Source organism: Plecotus auritus (genome assembly GCF_963455305.1).
Source record: "Plecotus auritus genome assembly, chromosome: 9".
Taxonomy (NCBI): domain Eukaryota; kingdom Metazoa; phylum Chordata; class Mammalia; order Chiroptera; family Vespertilionidae; genus Plecotus; species Plecotus auritus.
In genome coordinates, this window is record NC_137783.1 from 39,503,209 (window position 1) to 39,525,215 (window position 22,007).

Genomic DNA, 22,007 nt, shown 5'->3' on the forward strand with positions numbered 1-22,007 from the left:
ATATATAGCTGGGTTTTCCAACTGCTTATTTAGAATGATCAATGATTTTCAACCATTGTGCCTCAAGAATTTTTAAAACATGCAATACCTGACTATTTAGTCAGGAGCACTGACCTCTTTTCCCTTAGAATTGTCAAAAAAACCACAACAACAACAACAACAAAACCACAATAATAGCCTCCTGGTGTGAAAGAATCAAAATTATACCTATTTTTTGTCAGAGCAGCAAAAAATGTATTTTTTGGTGTGCCTCAGAATTTTATTAATTAGTTTGTGTGTGCCATGAGATTACGAAGGTTGTAACTCACTGGAATAGATTATTGTTTTTTTCATTAAGGTTTCTGATAATTGCTCAATGGCTTTTTTATGAGCCAAACCAATTCAGTAATAAAGGGCTCTAATGGGTCATCAATTGTTAATCCAAAAATCAGTATTTCCTTACTCTACTAGGGCTTTAGGATTTTTTTTTTTTATCAGCAATTTCAAGTCAGTCATTATAGTTCATTATTGTCTGTAAGTTCTTAATAATTATAGAAGTAGAACAGTTCCCTAGCTAAGAACTTGATTTTTATAATGTGGAAGATGAGCATCTATCTGAAAAAAATATGTGGATTGGCAATTTAAGTTTTGAAGTTCCATTTTGAGTTCTAATAAGCTGGCTTAGTTTGAAATCTCTATTTAAAAAATAAAATGATATAACTTTATATTTTCTCCCAAATTCTTCTACAATTCTTACACACCATCAGTTATTTCTGCAGTGAAATGTTCCCTGAGGTTTTCATTAACTCATTTCCAGAAAATTCAGTAATAAAACTTGAATTTATATTAACTGATACTGAAAATCTTATCACCAAATGACTCTGAAAGTCATGGTGAAAGATAGCCACTTCTAGGTCAGGACACACAGGAGACTCAACTCTTTGGATGGCTGATTAAAGGAATTATCTCAAATTCTGCAGTCAAAACATTGAAACAGACTTGGTTGTAATTTATTTACTTAGCCATCTGGTCTCAGGCACTGGAGGAAATAAGGTTATATAATGCACAGATGAACCTGCACTTCATTGCACCAATATATTTGAAAGGCTTATTTAGGGCTTACCCTGCTGCCCAAGAAGGCCATATCTGATCAAACTGCAGAGCCATTGGCCCTGAGCCACTGGCATGGGCCTATCTCAGAACCATCCAGTGATGTCTCTTTTCTCTAGGGAATGGGTAGGAGGGAAAAGACCCCTAAACCTTCCTCCAGGTATGAACCACCTGCCAGAACACATGGAGAACCCTCTCAGTGGGAACCAAGCATGGTACACTGTCCTTACATCCACCCACACAACTCAAGGCCAGGACCTAGTCTGAGGAAGTAAAGGAAAAGACAGGTGTACCCAGGATTATGTAAGGTCTTCCTTGTTTGTCACCCATGACAACTTATTTGTAACACTACCGTGGACAATAGAATGAAATGTAAATAGAAACATTCCCTCAAAGAATGAGGAGGTGCCATTCAACTGTGATTCCTCTTATTTTGATGTAGATTTTTTTTTTTTTTTTTTTTTTTTTTTTTTTTTGCTTTGTGCTGGCCATCATTTCATTCTGATTTGCTTGTGTTGAGACCTGGTTCCTGGATTTCAAAGTGCTTCCTTGAGAGGCAGCAAAAGAAAAGACTCCTCATAGTTCAGGATGCTGCTGGGACGGAGTACTTATGTAACCCAGTGGTCTTTTTCATGATCACTTTTATTCTCCACTTGAATCTAAAGTAGGCTCTGATTAGAAAGCTGATAAACAAACAGCAACAACAACAATAAAAACCAGCAATCCCTCTCCTGGGTATCTACTGGAAAAAAATTGAAAACACTTATTCTAAAAAATATATCCACCTTATGTTCATTGTAACATTATTCACAGTGCCCAAGACATCCAACAACCAAATTGGATAAAGAAGATGTGTCACATACATACAATGGAATACTGCTCAGCTATAGGAAAAAATGAAACACTGCCGTTTACAGCATCATGGATGGATCTTGAGAATATCATGGTAAGTGAAATAAGTCAGATGGAAAAAGTCAAGAACCATGTGGTTTTATTCATATGTGGGATATAAAACTGAAAGCTACAAATAAACAAGACAAACAAATAAAAAACTCATATACACAGATAACAGTTTGATAGTTACCAGAAGGGAGGTGGGGGAGGTAGTTAAAGATAAAGAGGGGTCATTTATATGTGATGGAAGAAGATTTGACCTGGGTGGTAAACACATAATGCAATATACAGATGATGTATCATAGAATTGTATACTTGAAACCGATATAATTTTATTAACCAATGTTACTCCAGTAAATTTATTTTTTAAAAAGTCTAACAAAACACTTCTAGAACTATGAGGGTACTTTTGTTAAATGAGAAATGTCTTTATTTTTATATTTTTAAAAATGTTTTTATTGATTTCAGAGAAAGGAAGGGAGAGGGAGAGAGAGATAGAAACATCAATGATGAGAGAGAATCATTGATCGGCTGCCTCCTACACACCCCACACTGGCGATTGAGCCCACAACCCTGGCATGTGCCCTTGACTGGAATTGAACCAGGGACCCTTCAGTCCATTAGCCTACCTTTGGCTTATGAGATAATGTGATTACCCTTCTATATTCAGAGGGACTGAACCTGATCTTTTAATATATACAAAAATTGTGCTGTATGCCTAATCAAAAGACTTCTAAATACACTGGTCACAGTTATTTTTGTTTCATACATCAGAGTTATTTTATATTTCTTTATTTTAACAGCATACACTTTCCTTATTTTTTAGAATTATGCACATGCATTCTTTGCATAATTTTAAAGAGATAATAAAAGCCAACATATTTTTTAAATTACTTATTTAATCTGATTTCTTAGGGTTTCTAAAAAGCTTTTTTTAAAAACATGCATTTAAGAATTTGCACACTTTTTTCTTCGCACTTGTATCTGTTCTAGCAGGAACGATGTCTTGAATATCTTTTTTACACTAGTACTACTTTGGCTAATGGCTTGCACATAATAAGCTCACAGTAAATATTTACTGGTTGATTGATTTTATGTTACATATGGGACACAATCTATAATAACGAGTTTTCACACTTCCAGACCCCATCAAACTTTTTGAAAAGAGTAATTTCGCTTCTGTCTTTATTTCTTCACCTCTCACTCATTCTGCGTTCACTGAAATGTAGCTCTCCTATCCTCATCAATCCACTAAAACAGCCTTTGAATAGGTCACCAGTGGCTAATTGAAAAGCCTTTTCAATCAATATTTTCCTGGATCTCTGTTTTCTGAAACTCTCCCCTCCTTTGGCTTTCATGCTATTTCCTACTTCTCTGCTGCTTTTCAGTATCCCTCACAGATTTCTCTTCTGCTGCAGACCCCTTACATATGGTGATAGAGTCATCTTAGTGACCATTCTCTTCTTTTTCCATCCTCCTTAAGGGATCTCATTCCACTTACAGGACTTAGTTGTTGGTGAATCTTAAATTGACCTGTCCAGACAGGAGGTTTTCCTTAGTTTTAGACCATATTTCTAGACATTTCTACCTGGATATCCCAAGGGCATCACACACTCAGCATATAAAAACTAATCTCTTCATCCTATCCTTACAGTTCCCATTCCACCATATGGCTCCTCCTCTTTACCCCCTTTATCATGACTTAGTGAATTTCATCCATTTCCCACCACCACATCACTTGTACCAGATAAATAGCTTGAAACTATTTGCAGAGGTGGCCTCTGCTAAGGTTCTATTAGTTGTTGGACAACACATTCTTGATTTTCTCTGCCTGGTGACCTTCATCCCATAGCAGTCAACTCAAGTGCTATCTCCTTTTTGAGGCCTTTGCCATACCCCATAAAGCAGAGTTAGGTATTCTAATCTCTGTATATCCATAGAAGCATTTACTTACTTTTACTATAACACAAAATCATGTTGTATTATGATTTCTTATGTACATCTGTTTCCTTTACTGGAGTATAACCAGTAATGAGTTCATAATGATACTAAAAAATAAAAGCTAATTAGTCATCATTATTGGATACTAGTAAAATAACTCATTATTTTGAAAACTGGTAATAAAAAGAATGAAGTAAGCATTTATCCTGTTTTTGCTTTATGAATTACACTTCTGGAGAGCTAAATAGTAAATGAGGGCATTTTTAAATTTTATTCTGGCTAAAAAATGAAGACAGACTAATAGAATTATAGCACCAGCATTATACAATCCTTAATGAATTAATGAATCTAGACATTGAGCACCTAAATTTGCTAACATGTTAAACAAGAGATAAACAGACATTAGTTAACCAAATCTGAATCTTTTCAAATCTGTTCAATTCAACTACAAATTTGAAACCAACAAATTGAAGAACGAGTTAAACAATAATAACACAGGCTTGCAATCAGCAAAACTCAATCAGTGTCTACAGGACAAATATCCTGGTTCCTAAAACAAATAGGTTACAAATAAAATAAAATAAAAAAGAGATGGAGGGAGAGCCTAGGAAATTTCAAAAAGACACAAGAAACATGTAGTGAATTATAAGGAGTGAACTTTATTTGGATCTTGATTCAAACAAACTGTTAAAAATTAGTATATTTATGAGACAGTGGAAATGCCTACACTGCCTATATATTTGATGGTATTAAATAATATAAAATGTTTTAGACATGATAATGGTGTTGTGGTTACTTTTTAAAAAAACATCTTTTAAAGATATATACTGAAATATTTATGGATGAAATGGTATGATGTCTGGGATTTGCTTCTAAATTACATGGGAGGAAAAAAGTCAGTGGGATATAGTTGAAATAAGATACACTAAGAGTTTTAAGATTCTTGAAACTGAGTCATGGGTCAAAGGATTCATTGAAATGTTCAGTTATAGGAAGTTTTTTGTTTTTTTTTAAAGAGTCTAAGTCTCTGATTCCTAGTGCAGAGTTCTTTCCATCACTCTGTTAAATTGGCCATGGAAAAAAGGAAGAAAATTCTAGCATTTCCTACTTTTTTATTTTTTTAAATTCAAAAAGGATTCCTAAAACAAGGAACAAAGGCAGTGGTTAAAAATGTCAGCTCTTGGAGTTCATGAACTCTGTTTTCCCATCTGACTTTTGCCAAGAACTGCCTATGTGGTCTTTGGCAAGATTAGATTTTTTTGTCTTGATTTGATCACTCTCCAAAAGTGGTCAGAGGTCAAGATCCACATTATGACTTATCAGCAGCAGTTCGAGCTGAGGAGGGCTCCACCATTTGTGTCAAGATGGTGTATAAAATGAGTTTATTTTAGAAGAAAAGTAAATCAACTTTAAAAAAATATTTTTATTGATTTTTTTTTTTTTTTTTTTTTTTTAGAGAAGAAGGGAGAGGGAGAGGGAGAGAGATTGAAATATTGATCGGCTGCCTCCTGCACGCCCCCTACTGGGGATCAAGCCTTCAATTGGGTGGGAATTGAACCATGACCTCCTGGTTCATAGGTTGACACTCAATCACTGAACCATGCTGGCTGGCTAAATCAACTTTTAAATAACTATTAATAGATTACACGCCAAACATAAAATAAAAAACTTTCACAGAGGAAAAAAAAAAGATGCTTTATATAAAAGACTGTTATTGACCAAAGCTTTTTAGTAAGAATAGTATTAGCTGAAAATAGTAGGACTGTTTTTTCCTTTAAACAGTAGTTGGGGTCCTCCATAACTATTCTTTTTTCTTTTTATAGTTTTCCTTTTTGCTTGTTATTTGAAACATGATAATGTTAATAGTTAATATTTTTACACTGGTATTTATCTATGGTTTACATTAATTTCTTGTATAAAGAGTGCTCTTAGACATTGAGATGTTTTTCAAAGCCAGTATCCATAGAAAGCTTTGCAAACAAATGAAAAATGATCATTTGATATTGAATCATATTTATTATTTGATGGTCTTAAAGTCTGCATAATTGAACATTTCAATGAACCCTTTGACCCACAAATAAATGAGGTGGTAAAGTAAGTGGAATCAACTTTATTTTTTACCTACCTGGCATCAATTGTTTTCAACTCCAGGCATCTAGTTGGTACTTGGTCAGCCAAGGAGGTTGAGGGTCATCCTAGATTTCTCAGTTGCTTATGTAACAACTAGATAATATCCTTCTGTACAGTGGTCCTCTCTCCATGCTTTCAATGCATTTGGACAGACATGCTTTCTCAACCACAAACCTATGCCTACCCTACTTTTCTTTCTCATCTCTGTAAGTTATTTTGTCCAAGATATACTGACTCATCTGTTTCACATATAGATTAGTCTCCCTTAGTGTAAATTTCAAAATGCTACTATTGCTATTGGAAATTTTTTTTTAAAAAAAAGAGAAAAGCACTTGCTGGGTAATAAAACAGAACTATCACATATTCTATACGAGGGAAGAGAAAGAGGGGGGAAAGAGAAAAAAAGCAAAATGGACACACCAGAAAGTTTTAAAGCTTCCACAACTCACCAAAATGAATGGTGAATCATGGGTTGAATTTCTTGCTCTAGAATATTGACAGGAAATATTAATAGCTATACAAAATGTAGATGATAAATCTTGGGTTGAAAAATAAGAATATAAAAAAGTACAATGATGATGTGTTTGTATGTGGAGTGGATATTTTAGAAATATTCAAAACTAGCTGTCATTGGTCAATAGATTTTCTACTGGGTCTATCATAAATGTTCAGAGACATACAGTATTAGAATAGATCTGAGATTATAAGTGTAGTGTTAGAAGTTCATAAATAAGATTTGGAATTTACAGCCCAAACATTCTTTATATTGTTCTCTATTATATACCCTTTTCAAAAATGGGTTCACAAGGCATATTATAAGAACAAAGGCTTAGCTATCCTCCAAATGCTAGGATGGAATTGCTAAACTAAATCATTCTGAACTTTGAATATTTATTTTTTAATTTACACCACTAAAGAGTCCTGCATTTCTATAAGTTGTATTGAGAATCAGCTATTCTAATAATGACATTCAAATACTGTAGTTTTTAATAATATATTTTAGGAGCTACAGTGTAAAACATGCTTAAACAATTTTAGGAAGTTGTATGATTTTAACTAAAATAGAGCCAAATTATGGATTACTAGTCATTATGTGGCAAAGATTGGCTATATGTTCACTTAATCTCATTTCCTCTTCTTGTCTCAATCCTGCTTGCAGTTAGATTGGTGATATTTGACTAGACTCTGGCCAATGGAATGTCTATAAAACATCCTGAGTGATCCTCCTTGCTCTCTCTCTTTACTTGATGGCTGAGTGATGACCAAACAGAGTAGCTCATGGAAATACTAGGGATAGTAGAGCATAGGACAGAAATAGCCCAAACCTCTGGGTCACTCTCTGGAGAACAGCCTCCAAGGAGAGCTACCCAATCTGTATTGGGCAGGCAGGTGAGAAAGAAAGAAATTTTTTAACTAGGTGTGAGTACTTTTACAATGTGTACGTATATGCATATCAAATCATCATGTTATGCACTTTAAATATCTTACAATTTTATTAGTCAGTTATACCTTAGTAAAACTAAAACAAAGCAACAACAATAAAAAGAAAAAATGTTGTTAAGACACTGAGACTAGGGGGGCATATTAATAGCTGCTAATATTGATTACCATGAAGAATAACACTGTTTGCTGGTATTTGGTATACCAATCTTTTATTTACTAAAAGCCATGGTGCTAAGTATCTTGTCTTTTTTCTTACATCATGATCTGAACTTCTTATCCACTCCCAGAGCTGAGGTTGACCCCCAGCCCCATATCATTTAGGCCACAATATTTTATACTTCCAAAGACAGCTCACTTCTGGATCCTATGTTTGAAGAACTCACAGAGGGCTTGTCCATTCTGTAGGTAATAAATACAGCCATTCAAGCAAAAATACTTTCTTTGGGACAATAAAATATTTTTTATAATAAGATGCTTTACATTTTGATGATATTCTCCTACACACACACACACACACACACACACACACACACATGCACACATGAACTTCTTTTTTTTCATATTCTTATTTTTCAACCCAAGATTCATGGTTATATTTTGTTTGGCTATCGGAATTTCCTCTCAATACTAGGGGCCCGGTGCATGAAATTCATGCACTGGTGTGTGTGGGGGGTCCCTCAGCCCAGCCTGCCCCCTCTCACATACTGGGAGCCCTCAGGGGATGTCCTACTGATGGCTGAGACTGCAGTCTGGCCTCCCTCTGTGGGAGACGACCGGGCTGATCATGGGAAGGCACCAGCCCCATCACCCTGCTGCTGCAGCCACTGCCAGCCACCACAGCCACCAACGTGTTTTCATCAACACGGACTCCAGTCCCTTCACCATGAAAAAATGACAAATTTCTTTAGGCATTTTCAAGATGTGTCTTTCATAGGATATGACATTTCTTTCTTTCTTTTTTTTTTTATCCTCACCTGAGGATATGTTACCATTGATTTTTAGAGAATGTGGAAGAGAAAGGGAAAGACAGAGAGAAACATCAAAGTGAGAGGAACACTTTGATTGGTTGCCTCCTGCATGAGCCCTGACCTGGGCCCCAGCCAGGGAGGAGCCTGCAACCTAGGTATATGCCCTTGATCCGAATTGAACCCAGACCCTGCAGTCGGCAGGCCGAGGCATTATCCACTGAGCCAAACCTGCAAGGGCAGGATATGACATTTCTTAGCCCTCCAGCAGCGGACTTTTGTTTTTTTTCTCCAGGAGTGTGGTGGAAAAACCCTAGGTCACCTTTTTGGATTCTTATAGCCAAGTTATTAAGGATATTACCAGTGGCATACAGGGAGCTTAGCCAATGAGCAGTCAGAAAAGGTATTTCCTCTGTAGTTCACACCAATTGCCACTCACCTCTGATCACCGGCTCCGCCCCTGCCCAGGCCTAAAGCCTCTGGCAGAGGCTTGGGGCCTGGGCTGGGGACCCCCAGCTCCCTCCGATTGCTGGCTCCGCCCCTGCCAAGGCCTAGAGCCTTGGGGCTTGGGTAGGGGCCCCCCAGCACCCTCCGATCACCGGCTCCCCCCCGCCCAGGCCAAAAGACTTGTATTCTGTGTGCCCTCTTTAAAAACATTAATTGTCCATACAAAGCGGGTTGGGTTGTTTAGACTGTCCTTGTTTTACCTTAGTGAAGTGTAAATTGTGCAGATGGAAGAATGGCCTCTAAACAGATTCTGCTGGAGTGATTGTGTCTGATTCTTGGTCCAGAACAAGATGCAAACTGGCAACTCTCTTGTTTTCCACACCTGCCCCTTCCCCCCAATTCCAAATGTTTAGATTGCTTTAGAAAGTTTATTGTTTTGTTTTGTTTTTGAGCCTAATTGTATGCACTCCTAGTCTGGATGACTTTCTTGGCTCTGATTTAGTTTAGTTGAACACTGTTTACTCTCTTTCAGAGCCATCTTAGAGATTGGTATTTTAATTAAGAACATATTGATCTTAGATATTAGAAAACGTCATTTGACTCAAAATGTCTCTCCATTCTAAACCTTCCAGACTTCTCACTGAGCCCTAATCTCTCCCTAAAATTGATGGCAATCTATTTTTAGCATATTTACATTGTTGAATGTAGTTTTTTTTTATTTCACTCAACACATTTCATGCATCTTGGCTAAAATGGTTTGCTAGTTTTCCACCTTTTTTCAAATTTTAGTTCATTTATATTTCCAAGAAAATCTTTAGCACAATAAGGTACATTCAAGATAGAGGGCAATTAACTGAATATAACATTTATTAATAACTTTTATTACTGATTATTAAGATAACTTGGGATAACTAATTATTTATTAAGCTCCTGATTTGTGATCTATCAGGGTTGCCTTTCACAAGTATCTCTTCCTTTTTAATATTTTAAAAGGGATAATCATAACTCCAAAATAAAAATGGGGAAAAATATATGAATGATAAAGTAATCAATTAAATAAAGAGGAAAAAAGCTCATATTGCTCTGGGTTGGCTTTACCAGCTCAGAAGACCCTGAGGGAAGGATTCAAGTTCAAGTAGTTTATTTAGGAGGTGATCTTAGAAAATGCTGATAGGAAGTGAAGAAGTGAGATAGGGAAGGTAAGGAAGCCACAAATGGTGAGTTATCAAGCCATTCCTCTGCAGGCAACTGGGGAACTCTGAGTCATTTCCTCTACGGGCAACTGGGGAACATTTCCAAGAGTTATTCCACGTAAGGGGTGCAACTGGGGTACTTATCCCTCAACTTGATTGCTGCTCCTGAGTTTATTAATTTTCTGGCTCTTGCCACTGCCCTGCAGAGCTTACCATTGCTGGAACCAAAGAAACACAGCAGTGGAATAAGCAGCCAGAGGCTGTAGAGATGGATACACAGGGATATAGGAGGGTCTGTCAGTGTCTGCTACTCGTATGAAAAAAATAATCAGTCTCACAAATAACCAAATAATGTAACTTGAAACAATGAAATATATTTTGACAGAGTAGAAAAGAGGTGTTTGTTTGTTTGTTTTTACAAAACGGAGGATGTTGGAAAACATATACTACTGGTGAGGTAAATGTTAGTACAATCTTTCTACAGGGCCATTTGGGGTATGAATCAAAAGTGTTAAAAATGTGCTTCTCTTTGATCCAGGAATTTTGCTCCTAAGAATGTCTTCTGAGGGGACAATTAGGTTAGTATGCTGTGTTCATTAAATCACTGGTTATAAAAGTGAATCTCTCATCCATCTATCCCATTCCTTCCTCCAATGCAATACATTGTGCCATTTGAAGCAGAAATGATTACCTGGAGTTATTTTTATAATATACTGATAAATGTTCAAGTCAGATGCTCCTATATTGTTAAAATATGTTTGGGTGTGTTGTGGGCATGTAAAAAAATTCTGGATGGCCCTGGCCGGTTTGCTCAATGGTCAGAGCAGCAGACCTCAGATCAAAGGGTCCCAGGTTCAATTCCTGGTCAAGGGCACATGTCTCGGTTGCAGGTTCAATCCCTGGTCCTGGTTGGGGCATGTTCGGGGAGCAACCAGTTGATGTGTCTCCCTCACATCATGGTGTTTCTCTTTCTCTCTCTCTCCTTCCTCCCTTCTTCTCTCACACTAAAGATCAATGGGAAAAACATCCTTGGGTGAGAATTAAAAAAAAAATTTCTGGATGGATAAAAACCAAAATGTTAAAGCCAGCTGTTGCTGATTGATAGGAATATAGGCTTAACAATTTTTTAAGTATATTTTTGTAATTTTACAGTAACTTATAATCTATAATAATAAAAGGGTAATATGCTAATTAGACCGAATGTCATTCTGGACGTCCTTCCGGATGAAGCCAGGGCCAGAGGGAAGCCTGGGTCCTGGGTGCCAGAGGGAAGCCAGTGGTGGGAGTTGCAGAAGGAAGGTCTACTCTTGCACGAATTTCGGGCATCAGGCCTCTAGTGGTATTATAATACCATATAACAAAATTAAAGTTATTTTTTTAAAGTGAGCACACACACATATATATAGTTTATGAAATTATTATCTAAAGTCCACTTAAGATACAATAAATAATATATTTAAAATGCCAGTTTTATAAAATAAATGTAGAATGGTAATTCACTTGTGAAAGCTACTTATGTGAGCTGAAAAGCATAAGATATACATCAACTGAATCTGAGAGGTGTGTTTTTTTAAAAAATTAAAATCATTTTATAGAAAAATGCTACTTAACACTCTCTCTTTTCTCTATACAAAAAAATATGGTCATAGTAATTTTGTCTTGAGTAGAGTTATAGTTCATGTAATGTTACAACTTGGAGGAAAAACTTATCATAGCAGAAAACAAAATTAGAAGTAAATCATGTTTAAAAGTTCATGTAAACCCTGTAGTTAGAAATGTGGAATAGCAACTGAGAATACATATTCTCAGAAGATCAAAAGGCTGTAGAAATAATGATGACCAAAATGTTATGACACTTTATGGTCTAAAATCATGGTTTCATACATTATCTGATTTGTTTCTCACCAAAACCTCTTGAGGTTAGTACATTATTACTGTCCCCGTATCAGGAACAGAGTCCCTGAAAACCTAAGAAGTTTTATCTAATTTTTTTCTACCTCAGCTAAAAAAAAATCCATTTTAGGAAGGAGAAGATTTTCTGGTTCTTAAGTTAATTCTTTTCTTCCAATACTGCACACAAGGTCACAGGGCCTGATCTTGTCCTAGGCCCCATCAGATAGATTACGTATGAGCCCACATTCTCTCATTTGGTAAAAAAGGAATAGTAATATGTATAGATTAGGGCAGTTGTAGTGTGTATCAGAATCATTTGGAGGGCTCGTTTTTTTGTCTTAATTGAGATATAATTGCCACATAACACTGTATAAGTTGAAAGTTACAACGTGTTGATCTGATAATTGGAGTGCTTGTTAAAGCACAGATTGTTGAGCCCCAACCCCACAGTTGCTGAATCAGTAGGCCTAGGGTGGGGTCTGAGAAGTTCTCAGGTGATGCTGATGCTGCTGGTACTGAGACCTCTCTTTGAGAACCACTGGTTTAGGATCCATTAACTAGTACTTTTACTGACAGTTGATTATATTTATTTGTCCATGGCATTCTGATTTCAATATATATGTATTTGAGGTATTTTCTGCAAGTATTTTATGTTATTTTTAACTGTCAGGTTTTCCCCAAATTATTTAAGTCTTTTTTTATGTTGTGCCCTTGTATTGGAATTATGAATAATATCTCTAATATGAAAATTATTTGGGGTGGTTATTTTGGGTAAGAGTGGTATTTATAGTTAGCATTGTTTATTAAATACTAAATGCATGCTAAAGACCAGCTTTCATTGTCCAAAAATAATATCTGAGATGCCCACTCAAAATTGCACCTTGCATCCTCTCAGGACTGCTTACCAGATTTTCTGCACCATAAAAAGTGAGAGGTGAAGTATTATTGTTATGGAAACAGAAAACAAAGCAGAGTGCCTGAAGTATGAAGTGCTTATTTGTTCCTCTTCTTTTCTTCAGCTACCCTTGGAACTTGAAAGTAATTGCACAATTCTCCCCATGCTAGAAGAAATCTTAGAATCTGGGTCATAGACCACAGACTCTCCAAGAGGGAAGTGGGCCTAGGAAGGGCCATATAAGAGAACTAAGATTTATCAAGTGCCTTCCATGTGCCTGGAGCTCTGCTAAATTATTAGGCAATAATGCTGACTAAGAACCAGCTCTTAAGGAACTGATAATTTGAGCAAATAATCAGAAAATTATGATACTTGTGTAATAAGCAGTATGATGCTGTCTGCCTATGAATCCTATGGTTCAAAGTAGAACTTACTTTTGTTTCTCCTAAGTACATCTTGCTCAATCTTCAAGAGAGAGTCTCATTCTAGCAAGTTAAAAACAGAATCATTTTTTAAAATCTATACAATTTATTAACTTTTATATCTTTTAAACATTTACCTTTTTCAGACTAAAGGTAATCTCTGTAGTGTCCCACGTTTGGGCTCCAGTTTGTAGTGAACCCCTTTCACGTTCTGCGTGGTTCAGGGTTCGGACTCTGGAGGAGGCCGCACACAAATGAAAGAGACTAGAAAATATTAATTTGGAAATATTGGGGGCCAGGCGGGAGCCCAACTCAAGGGGAAGGACTTCGCTTTGCTCCGGCCTAGCGATCCCTTTTATTAAGACTATGGGATCCACCCATAGCTCTAGGCAGGCAATTTCAGTAATAGCCAATCAGCAAGGATTTATATAATATTAAAAGGTGGAGGTTGCTTTAGCTATCATTGTCTCTACTAGACAGTGGGTGGTTGGCTCTGACCTTTCAGAGCTTCAAGGTTGACCAGCCTTCCGGGTTCCTTGTCCACACCTCTCTGCTAGTGAAGGCAATGGGCGGCTTCCAACAAATCTCTTTATATTTTTAAGTATGAAAATAAACAATAGCTGCTGTTTGTAATCCTAGAGCAGGGGTGGGCAAACTTTTTGACTCGAGGGCCACAATGGGTTCTTAAACTGGGCCGGAGGGCCGGAAAAAAAGCATGGATGGAGTGTTTGTGTGAACTAATATAAATTCAAAGTAAAGGAGCGGAGGGGAGAGCAAGACAACCCTCCGCTCTTTCGGCTCTGCGGGCTGGATAGAACAGCGAACGGGCTGGATCTGGCCCGCGGGCCGTAGTTTGCCCATGGCTGTCCTAGAGTGTGCTAATGGGGCTTCACCAACTAGATATAAATTTTTTTTTTTTTAATCTTCAGCTGAGGACATTTTTTCATTGATTCCAGAGAGAGAGGAAGGGAGAGGGAGAGAGAGAGAGAGAGAGAGAAACACTGATGTGAGAGAGAAACATCAGTCGTCAATAGGTTGCCATATGCATGCACCCTGATCAGGGATTGAACCCTTGACCATTTGGTGCACGGGACACTCTAATCATTAAACCACTGCAGCCAGGGTCACATATAAAATCTTAAGATTAATGTTTTTTGCCTTTGGAAGCCATTGTCCTTGGTGATAGATGAATCTGACTGTTGAGGTTCAGTGATTAGCCCCAGGCTAAATATCTGCAGGCCCAGGCCCCACAATATTTCAGATTTAGATCAAGGACTGGAAACTTCTGATGCTTAGCTTTTTACTTTGAAGAGAATCAGGAGGGAACATACTGACTCTTAGGAAGCTCTATCCCCTCTTTCTTGACAATGGGATCCACTTACTAGTTAATATGCCTTCTTTATTTCTAATCATGGAGACCATTTAGCTATTTGAGCTTTCTGTTATTTCATTTTTACAATGACATATGTTCTTTGTTTGGCTTCATTGTCTCTCAGAGGGCTTTGGTTTGAAATAGCTTGGGAAGGGGATTTCATGTCTTGTGGCTATCTAATTTAGAATTGCCCTTTCATTTCTCACAGTAATTTTTAGCATAATACGTTAATCATAGTTGTCTCATTTATTTCCTCTTCTAGTTTCTCTGTTTTCACATGACCTTTTTTCTATCTCTTGCACAAAGAGCCAAATTAAAGTACCACAAAAATCATATTACTTGGACCAATTAAAATAATAATAATGTTAGGACAATATGGTATTTATTTCTGGGCTTTCTGTATTAAAAATAATACCTTGGCCTTTGCCAGGTGGCTTGGTTGGAGCAACATTCCATTCACAGAAAGGTTGCAGGCTTGATTCAAGGTCAGGTCATATACCTAGGTTGCAAATGATCCCCAGCCAGAGTACTTGGGAGGCAAACAATTGACGTTTCTTTCTCACATCGATGTTTCACTCTCTCTCAAAAACTAAATCAATAAAAACATATCCTCAGGTGAGGATTAAAAAATAATAGTACCTCAGATTTATGTTGCACCTGTTGCAAATACTTATCTTCCTGTTATCCTCAGGCGGGAGACATATTTATTACAATCCCAATGTCATATATGGAGAATGAATGATTTGTCCAGAGTTTCAACGTTAGTGAGCAGCAGAGGTTAGACAAAGTCTCTGGTTTTTTTATTCTCATCCTAGATAGTATTCTTTTTTTTTAATCCTCACCCAAAAGATACGTTTTTGTTGATTGTAAAAATATGCTTTTATAACATAATAGCCATTAAAAGAAGCATTGGTTATAACATTGGTTATAGGTTAGGTTTTATTCTTCACAGAAGATTTATATAGGTTTTCTCTTACAATTTCAAATGGATTTTTGCTTTTTTAGGTTTGTTTAGAAAATTACAGGTGGCATTAAGTTCTATGTGGTGTTAGGTTATAGCATCATGACTGGCCCATCTTGGCAGATATAGTATATCAATTACCTCTGAAGTTTAGTCCTTCACACTTCCTTTTAGATTATTGAAATATTCACATGGAGCAAACCAAAGCTTGTATGTATCTTCCCAGGAGTTTATAATGTTTTAAAAAGTTGAACATGGCATATCAAGGGGCATTCATATTACATTTGAAGTATAGAAAATGGTTTACTGGGCTTGACTGTGGGAGTTATGGGGGGTGGGGGAGTTGACTACAAAAGAGCAGAAGGGAATTTCTTGAGATGATGGAAATATTGTATATCTTGACTGGGGTGATGGTACTTGGGTATATACATTTGTCAAAAATCATCAGCTTATACACAGAAAATGGTACATATTGTTGTATAAAAATTATAACTTAATCAAGTTGACTTGAAAAGAAAAATACTCATATCTTTAGTATGATTCATAAACTAAAATTATTTTTTACAAGATAACTCTTTCATAGAGAATTCAAATTAGTCTCAAAATGGTACCAGCAATAAAATAGGGAACACTTTTAGGGGTTAATGAAAAGTGGGTCACTGATTTGGGGGGAAACTGTTCTAGCAATTGCTGTGAGGTGATTCTCACTCAAGCATGGATTAGTGTGCTGACTCTGGATTTAGGCTGTCAGGATTTGAATGTAGCTCACCATCTGCTGGCTGAGTGACCTTGGGAGAGTTACTTCTCAATGCATCAATTTTCTCATGTATAAAGTAGGGATAACAATGGTATCTATGCTATAATGTGTGCCAAGTTTGAATGAGACAGCACATGCAAAGAGCCTAGAATGTAGAAAAGACTTCGTAACTGTCAGGTTTTATTTCTGGTCCCACTGCAGAGGAACATGGAGATCCAGCAGATGACTAATGCAGACAGGAGCCAGTCTGGGTAGGTATACATCTGGTGGTTTCCCCCTTCTTTTGTGTGTGTTTTGTTCCTAATGTACATAAGGCTCTCATGAATGAAATAATGTTTTCCATTTCTAGGAGAAGGATAGAGATTGAGTACTATATTGAGCTGAACTTGAGAGACTGAACTAAGTGAGAGCACAAGGCTGAGTTCTACAACATTCTCCACGGTCCCAATGGTTTTGAGAAGATGAATTTAATGGCGGGCAGCTGCTCTCCAACCCTTTGCTCTTCTATCTTCACCACAGCAGTTGACTCTGGGCCATACCAGACATCGGTAAAAATAAAGCCTTCTTAAATGGTATCTCACGCCCACATTTAAAGTCACAAATTCAGAATCTGTGAATCATCTTGCATTTTTGTTTCGGATTCCAACATTATATTTAACCTCAAACTATCCAATATTTAAAATCTGTGAACATAATCCATAGATAATGGTGTGTATTTGAGGATAGTGTTGCCACTGCTAAGTTTACAAATATGTCTGAGGAATGCAGTCTTGCTCTGCTTGACTTATTTGATTTTTACTCAAGTATTTATAAATTGTGCTTATATTCTTGGAGGAAAAATGAATAAGTATATTTTTTAAATTTTCTGTGGAAAGAAGGATAATAAGTTAAAACTTTCTGGACGATTCATTTATCAAAAATACTTTCCCAGTAACTCAGGGTGTGTGTGTGTGTGTGTGTGTGTGTGTGTGTGTGTGTGTGTATTAGACATTTTATGAAGTTATTTGGCAGAATTTAAAAACTCTGGGATATAAAAACTTTCTGATTTTTCTTTTTAGCTTTGAAAAACCTGACTGAGTCCTCAGTTTTTGAATGCTTAAAATGAATGCATAATTACCTTATAAGCTATTGTGCACATTAGTTTGCAAAGGAGGAAAGGCAGGGACTAACTTTGCTTACATGGAATGAACTTTCACAATGAGTTCTTTTTTGGGTATGTGCTTCCTGAATCCCTAAGATGGCTGGGTTCCCAAGGTGACGTGGAAAAACAGAGGGGATGTTGCGACATATCACTCATGAGAATGGAAATGTAAGTCTAAGTATAAAATCGAAGACATCTGTAGGAACAATGAAAACATGTGACTTAACATCTAGTACTCCAAACCACGTGAAGCACCCAGGTCTTTCTTGGCAAACTATATCAGATATATAGATACCAGAGGCCCAATGCACGAAATTCGTGCATGGGGCTCGGCCCCCGCCCACCACGGCAGCCACCTCGGCCTCGGCCCCCTGCCACTGTGGCTTTGTCCAGAAGGTCATCCAGAAAGACGTCTAGTCTAATTAGCATATTACGCTTTTATTATTATAGATAGGTATTCTTATATCTATCTATCTATCTATCTATCTACCTACCTACCTACCTAGACAGATATCCTTAGTTAGGTAATAATGTGCAGGAGAAGGCATAAGCTAGTCCAGATTAACCAACCACAAGAAACTGATTAAGATTTTCCCATTTTGTTACTTATTTAAGAATAGATTTTCACATTAAAATATTTAGTTGGTTGATTGTTTTAAGCAATTCATGTAATTTTAAATTCCTATAATTTTAAGTGATTGGTGGAACCTATAAGAAATTTAAATGATTTTAATGTTATCAGTAGGAAAAACACTAAACAGAATAACTAAATATTTAGGGAAACAGTTTATTCTACTATGAAAAAAACCATTAGACTGAGATCTCTGGATAATTAGCAAAAAAACTTTGACCAAATAATCAGGAAATTTTATTGGTAATTCCAGTTTACTAGTAATGTTCATGAACAAATCATGTCAACTCCCTGGACAGTTTTCTCTTATTTTTTTTTAAATATAATTTTTACTGATTTCAGAGAGGAAGGAAGAAGGAAAGAGAGAAACATCAATGATGAGAGAGAATCATTGATTGGCTGCCTCTTGCGTGCCCCCTACTGGGGATCGAGCCCAAAACCCAGGCAATATGCCCTTGACCAGAATTGAAACCGGGACCCTTCAGTCCGCAGGCCGACCTCTATCCACTGAGCCAAGCCAGCTAGGGCAGTTTGTTTTTGAAAAAAATGGGAAGAGGGTTGGACTTTATGTTCTTAAGTTCTATAATTCGGCCCTGTCTAAATTTAGATGAAAATGTCAAGATATCTATGTACAGAGAGGGAGGATGATGCCTCTCTTTAAACTTCATGTTTTTAGTGTAGTTTCTCAAACTTTGCATTAATAAATTATGTGATACTTATGAGAGATAAAAATATAAAGAGTTAAACAGTAGTTATATCATTATATTAACTGCCAACTAAAGATGGTGACTTGAATACATACATATAATTTCAATCCCTCCTAAACTCCCACTTAAACTACACATAGAGGAATTTTTAACAAAGAGCATAAACTTACAATGACAAGGAGACCATGACTGTCTCCCCAAATTCAAGAGTGAAGAGCTACCTACAAATTACATATAACAGACCCTTTACAGTTGAGCTCTTCTTTTTTTATGTCCAGGCTTAGTTTATATTTTGTTTCACATGCCAAGGGGATTCCATAGCAACAGCATTTGGAAGCTGAAAAGCAAATGCATGGGTGGGAATTGACTTACTAAAACTGAGAAAGCCAAATCCTAAACTGATATTGGGAAAAGATGAGAGCCAATTGAATTTATACCACACAACGCTGAAAGCCTCAAAATTGGTGACATCAGGAATGGGGGAAGGGAGCAAGGGCTAAACCAGTGGTCAGCAAACTGTGGCTCGCAAGCCACATGCAGCTCTTTGGCCCCTTGAGTATGGCTCTTCCACAAAATACTACGGCCTGGGCGAGTCTATTTTGAAGAAGTGGCGTTAGAAGAAGTTTAAATTTAAAAAATTTGGCTCTCAAAAGAAATTTCAATCGTTGTACTGTTGATATTTGGCTCTGTTGACTAATGAGTTTGCCGACCACTGGGCTAAACCAAAGAGGACTGGTTTAAAGCTAATGAGGACTGGTAAGAAGCATTCAGATACTGAGATTCTCATTACCACCACAGCAGAACTGTGAACACTTGTTCTTTGGAGATGATAACACAGAGTCTCTGAACTGGAGAAAACCAAATATAATTGAGAATGTAGACACCATATCTGAAAGAAGGGAATTGATTAAATAAACCTCCTAGCTGTCTTTTCCCATGCAGCTTCAAATGCTGACAGCCAATCCTTACCCTGCTAACAGGATAGTTAAAAGAAACATCTTTGCCCTAGCAGGTTTGGCTCAGTGGATAGAGCCTTGGCCTTCGGACTGAAGGGTCCAAGGTTAGATTCCGGTCAAGGACATGTACCTCTGTTGCAGGCTTAATCCCTGGCCCTGCTCAGGGCCCCCACACTTAGGAGGCAACCTATCGATGTGTCTCTCTCACATCAATGTTTCTCTCTCTCCCCCTCCCTTCCACTCTCTCTAAAAATCAATGGCAAAGTATCCTTGGGTGAGGATTAACTCCCCCCCACCCCCCCAAAAAAAGAGAAACATCTCTAGGGATTTTGACTAATGAAGGAGGAAAAACTCAAAGATATTGAATCAGAGGTTCCCCCACAGAAGGTCCAGCCACATCACCCTATATGGAAGCCACCCCCATCTCTTTATAGGAAGCTTCACCCACATATTCAGAACTTCCAATCAACTCCCCACCTCCTCCCTCACCTTTAAACATGAGCAGACAACCAAGAATTATTAGATATGTAATAGAAGGGTCTAACAGAAACCCTAGAAAGTAAAAAAAATGAAAACACCTTGATGGAAATGGCAGCTTTGCAAAGTAAAGATAAAGCAAATTATCATTATTATCTCCTGAGAGTTAGAAGAAGATATTGTGTCTATGAAATAAGAGTAGAAATCTTTAAAAAGGCAACATTAAGAGAAAACAAAAAAAGCTCTTGGGAATTTAAAACATGAAAACTCAATAGAAATGTAAGAGAAAGTTGAGGAATTATCCCAGAGTGTACACCAAAAAATTAAAATGAGATAGAGAGGAAGAGAAAAGAGAAAAAAAAGAGACAAGAAAGAATATGTGGATGGCGGCATAGGTAAACACCTAAACTGCTGCCTCGCACAACAATTTCAAAAGTACAACTAAAAGACAAAACGTCTATCACCCAGAACCACGGGAAAGCTGGCTGAGTGGAAGCTCTACAATTAGAAGGAAAGAGCAAACAGCATTGAGACGTGCACAAGCGCTGAAAAGCTGAGGTACGGAGACGCGCGAATCGGGCTGTCGACGGGTGACTGGGAGTGCTGCTGTTTTCAACCCGAAGGGAGACAAGCTCCCGATTACTCCGAACTTGTTTCTGGGGAGACGCGGGGGACCCAAACTCCTATGGGGAAAAGCTGGACTGTCTGCCATGGGGTTGGAAAGTGAGGGAGGCTTGCTTGCAGGGCTGCGCGCAGGAACAATTGTTTATTGTGCTGGGGCGCCGGACGCAGGGACATGGTTGGAGGGGCTGCGCGCAGGAACAATTGTTTATTGTGCTGGGGCGCCGGACACAGGGACATGGTTGGAGACGCAGAGCCGCAGAGCCAGCTTACTGGCAGCCATCGCTGTTTGCCACGCCCTAGCCTAGTCACGCCCTGAGACCCCGCCCTGCACAATCTACGAACCCACCCAAGCTCCAAGCAGCAACTTTAGCATATGAATGGCCTGCCCTATCGCAGCTTAACCTAGCAAACTTGCAGCCCGGGTCAGACAGCTCCAAAACCTCCAAACACCAAGCAAAGAGGAGAAAACTGTAGTTCTTAGTGTAGCTCTTGCTGGGTGGCCTCAGACAGTAGCTGACCTGCACCCCGTTGGAGATCCAGAAGCCAGTGTACCTAGTGGTCAGTGTGAGACACCAAATTTCAACTCCTCACATCCATAAGTGATACATTCAAGAGGCAGACTCAGTGAGCACCAAAGCCCCACTGAAACAAGTCCTGCACCATAAGCGTGTCTCCAGCGCAGCAGTTCTTCCATTATAGACGCAGCGGGTCCTCACAGCCAATTGGCCTGGAGGTCAATTCCTCCCAGTGTACCAACAGCAATCAAGGCTTAACTACACCAAGACTTTGCACTCAGCCCACAAAGGGGTGTACCAAAAGCGTCCACCTCAGGTGATTGGGGAGGCTGAGCTACTGGCCCCTATAGGTCACCTACCACACAAAGCCACTCCATCAACACAAGGAAGCAGCAAAATGCGGAGACAAAGAAACATGTCAAGAATGAGAGAAATGGAGGAAAGCAAACTAATGGACGACATAGAGTTCAGAACCACATTTATAAGGTTACTCAAGAATCTTCTAAAAACCGCCGAGAAACTTGATGAGACCTCCGAGGAGCTTAGTGAGACCT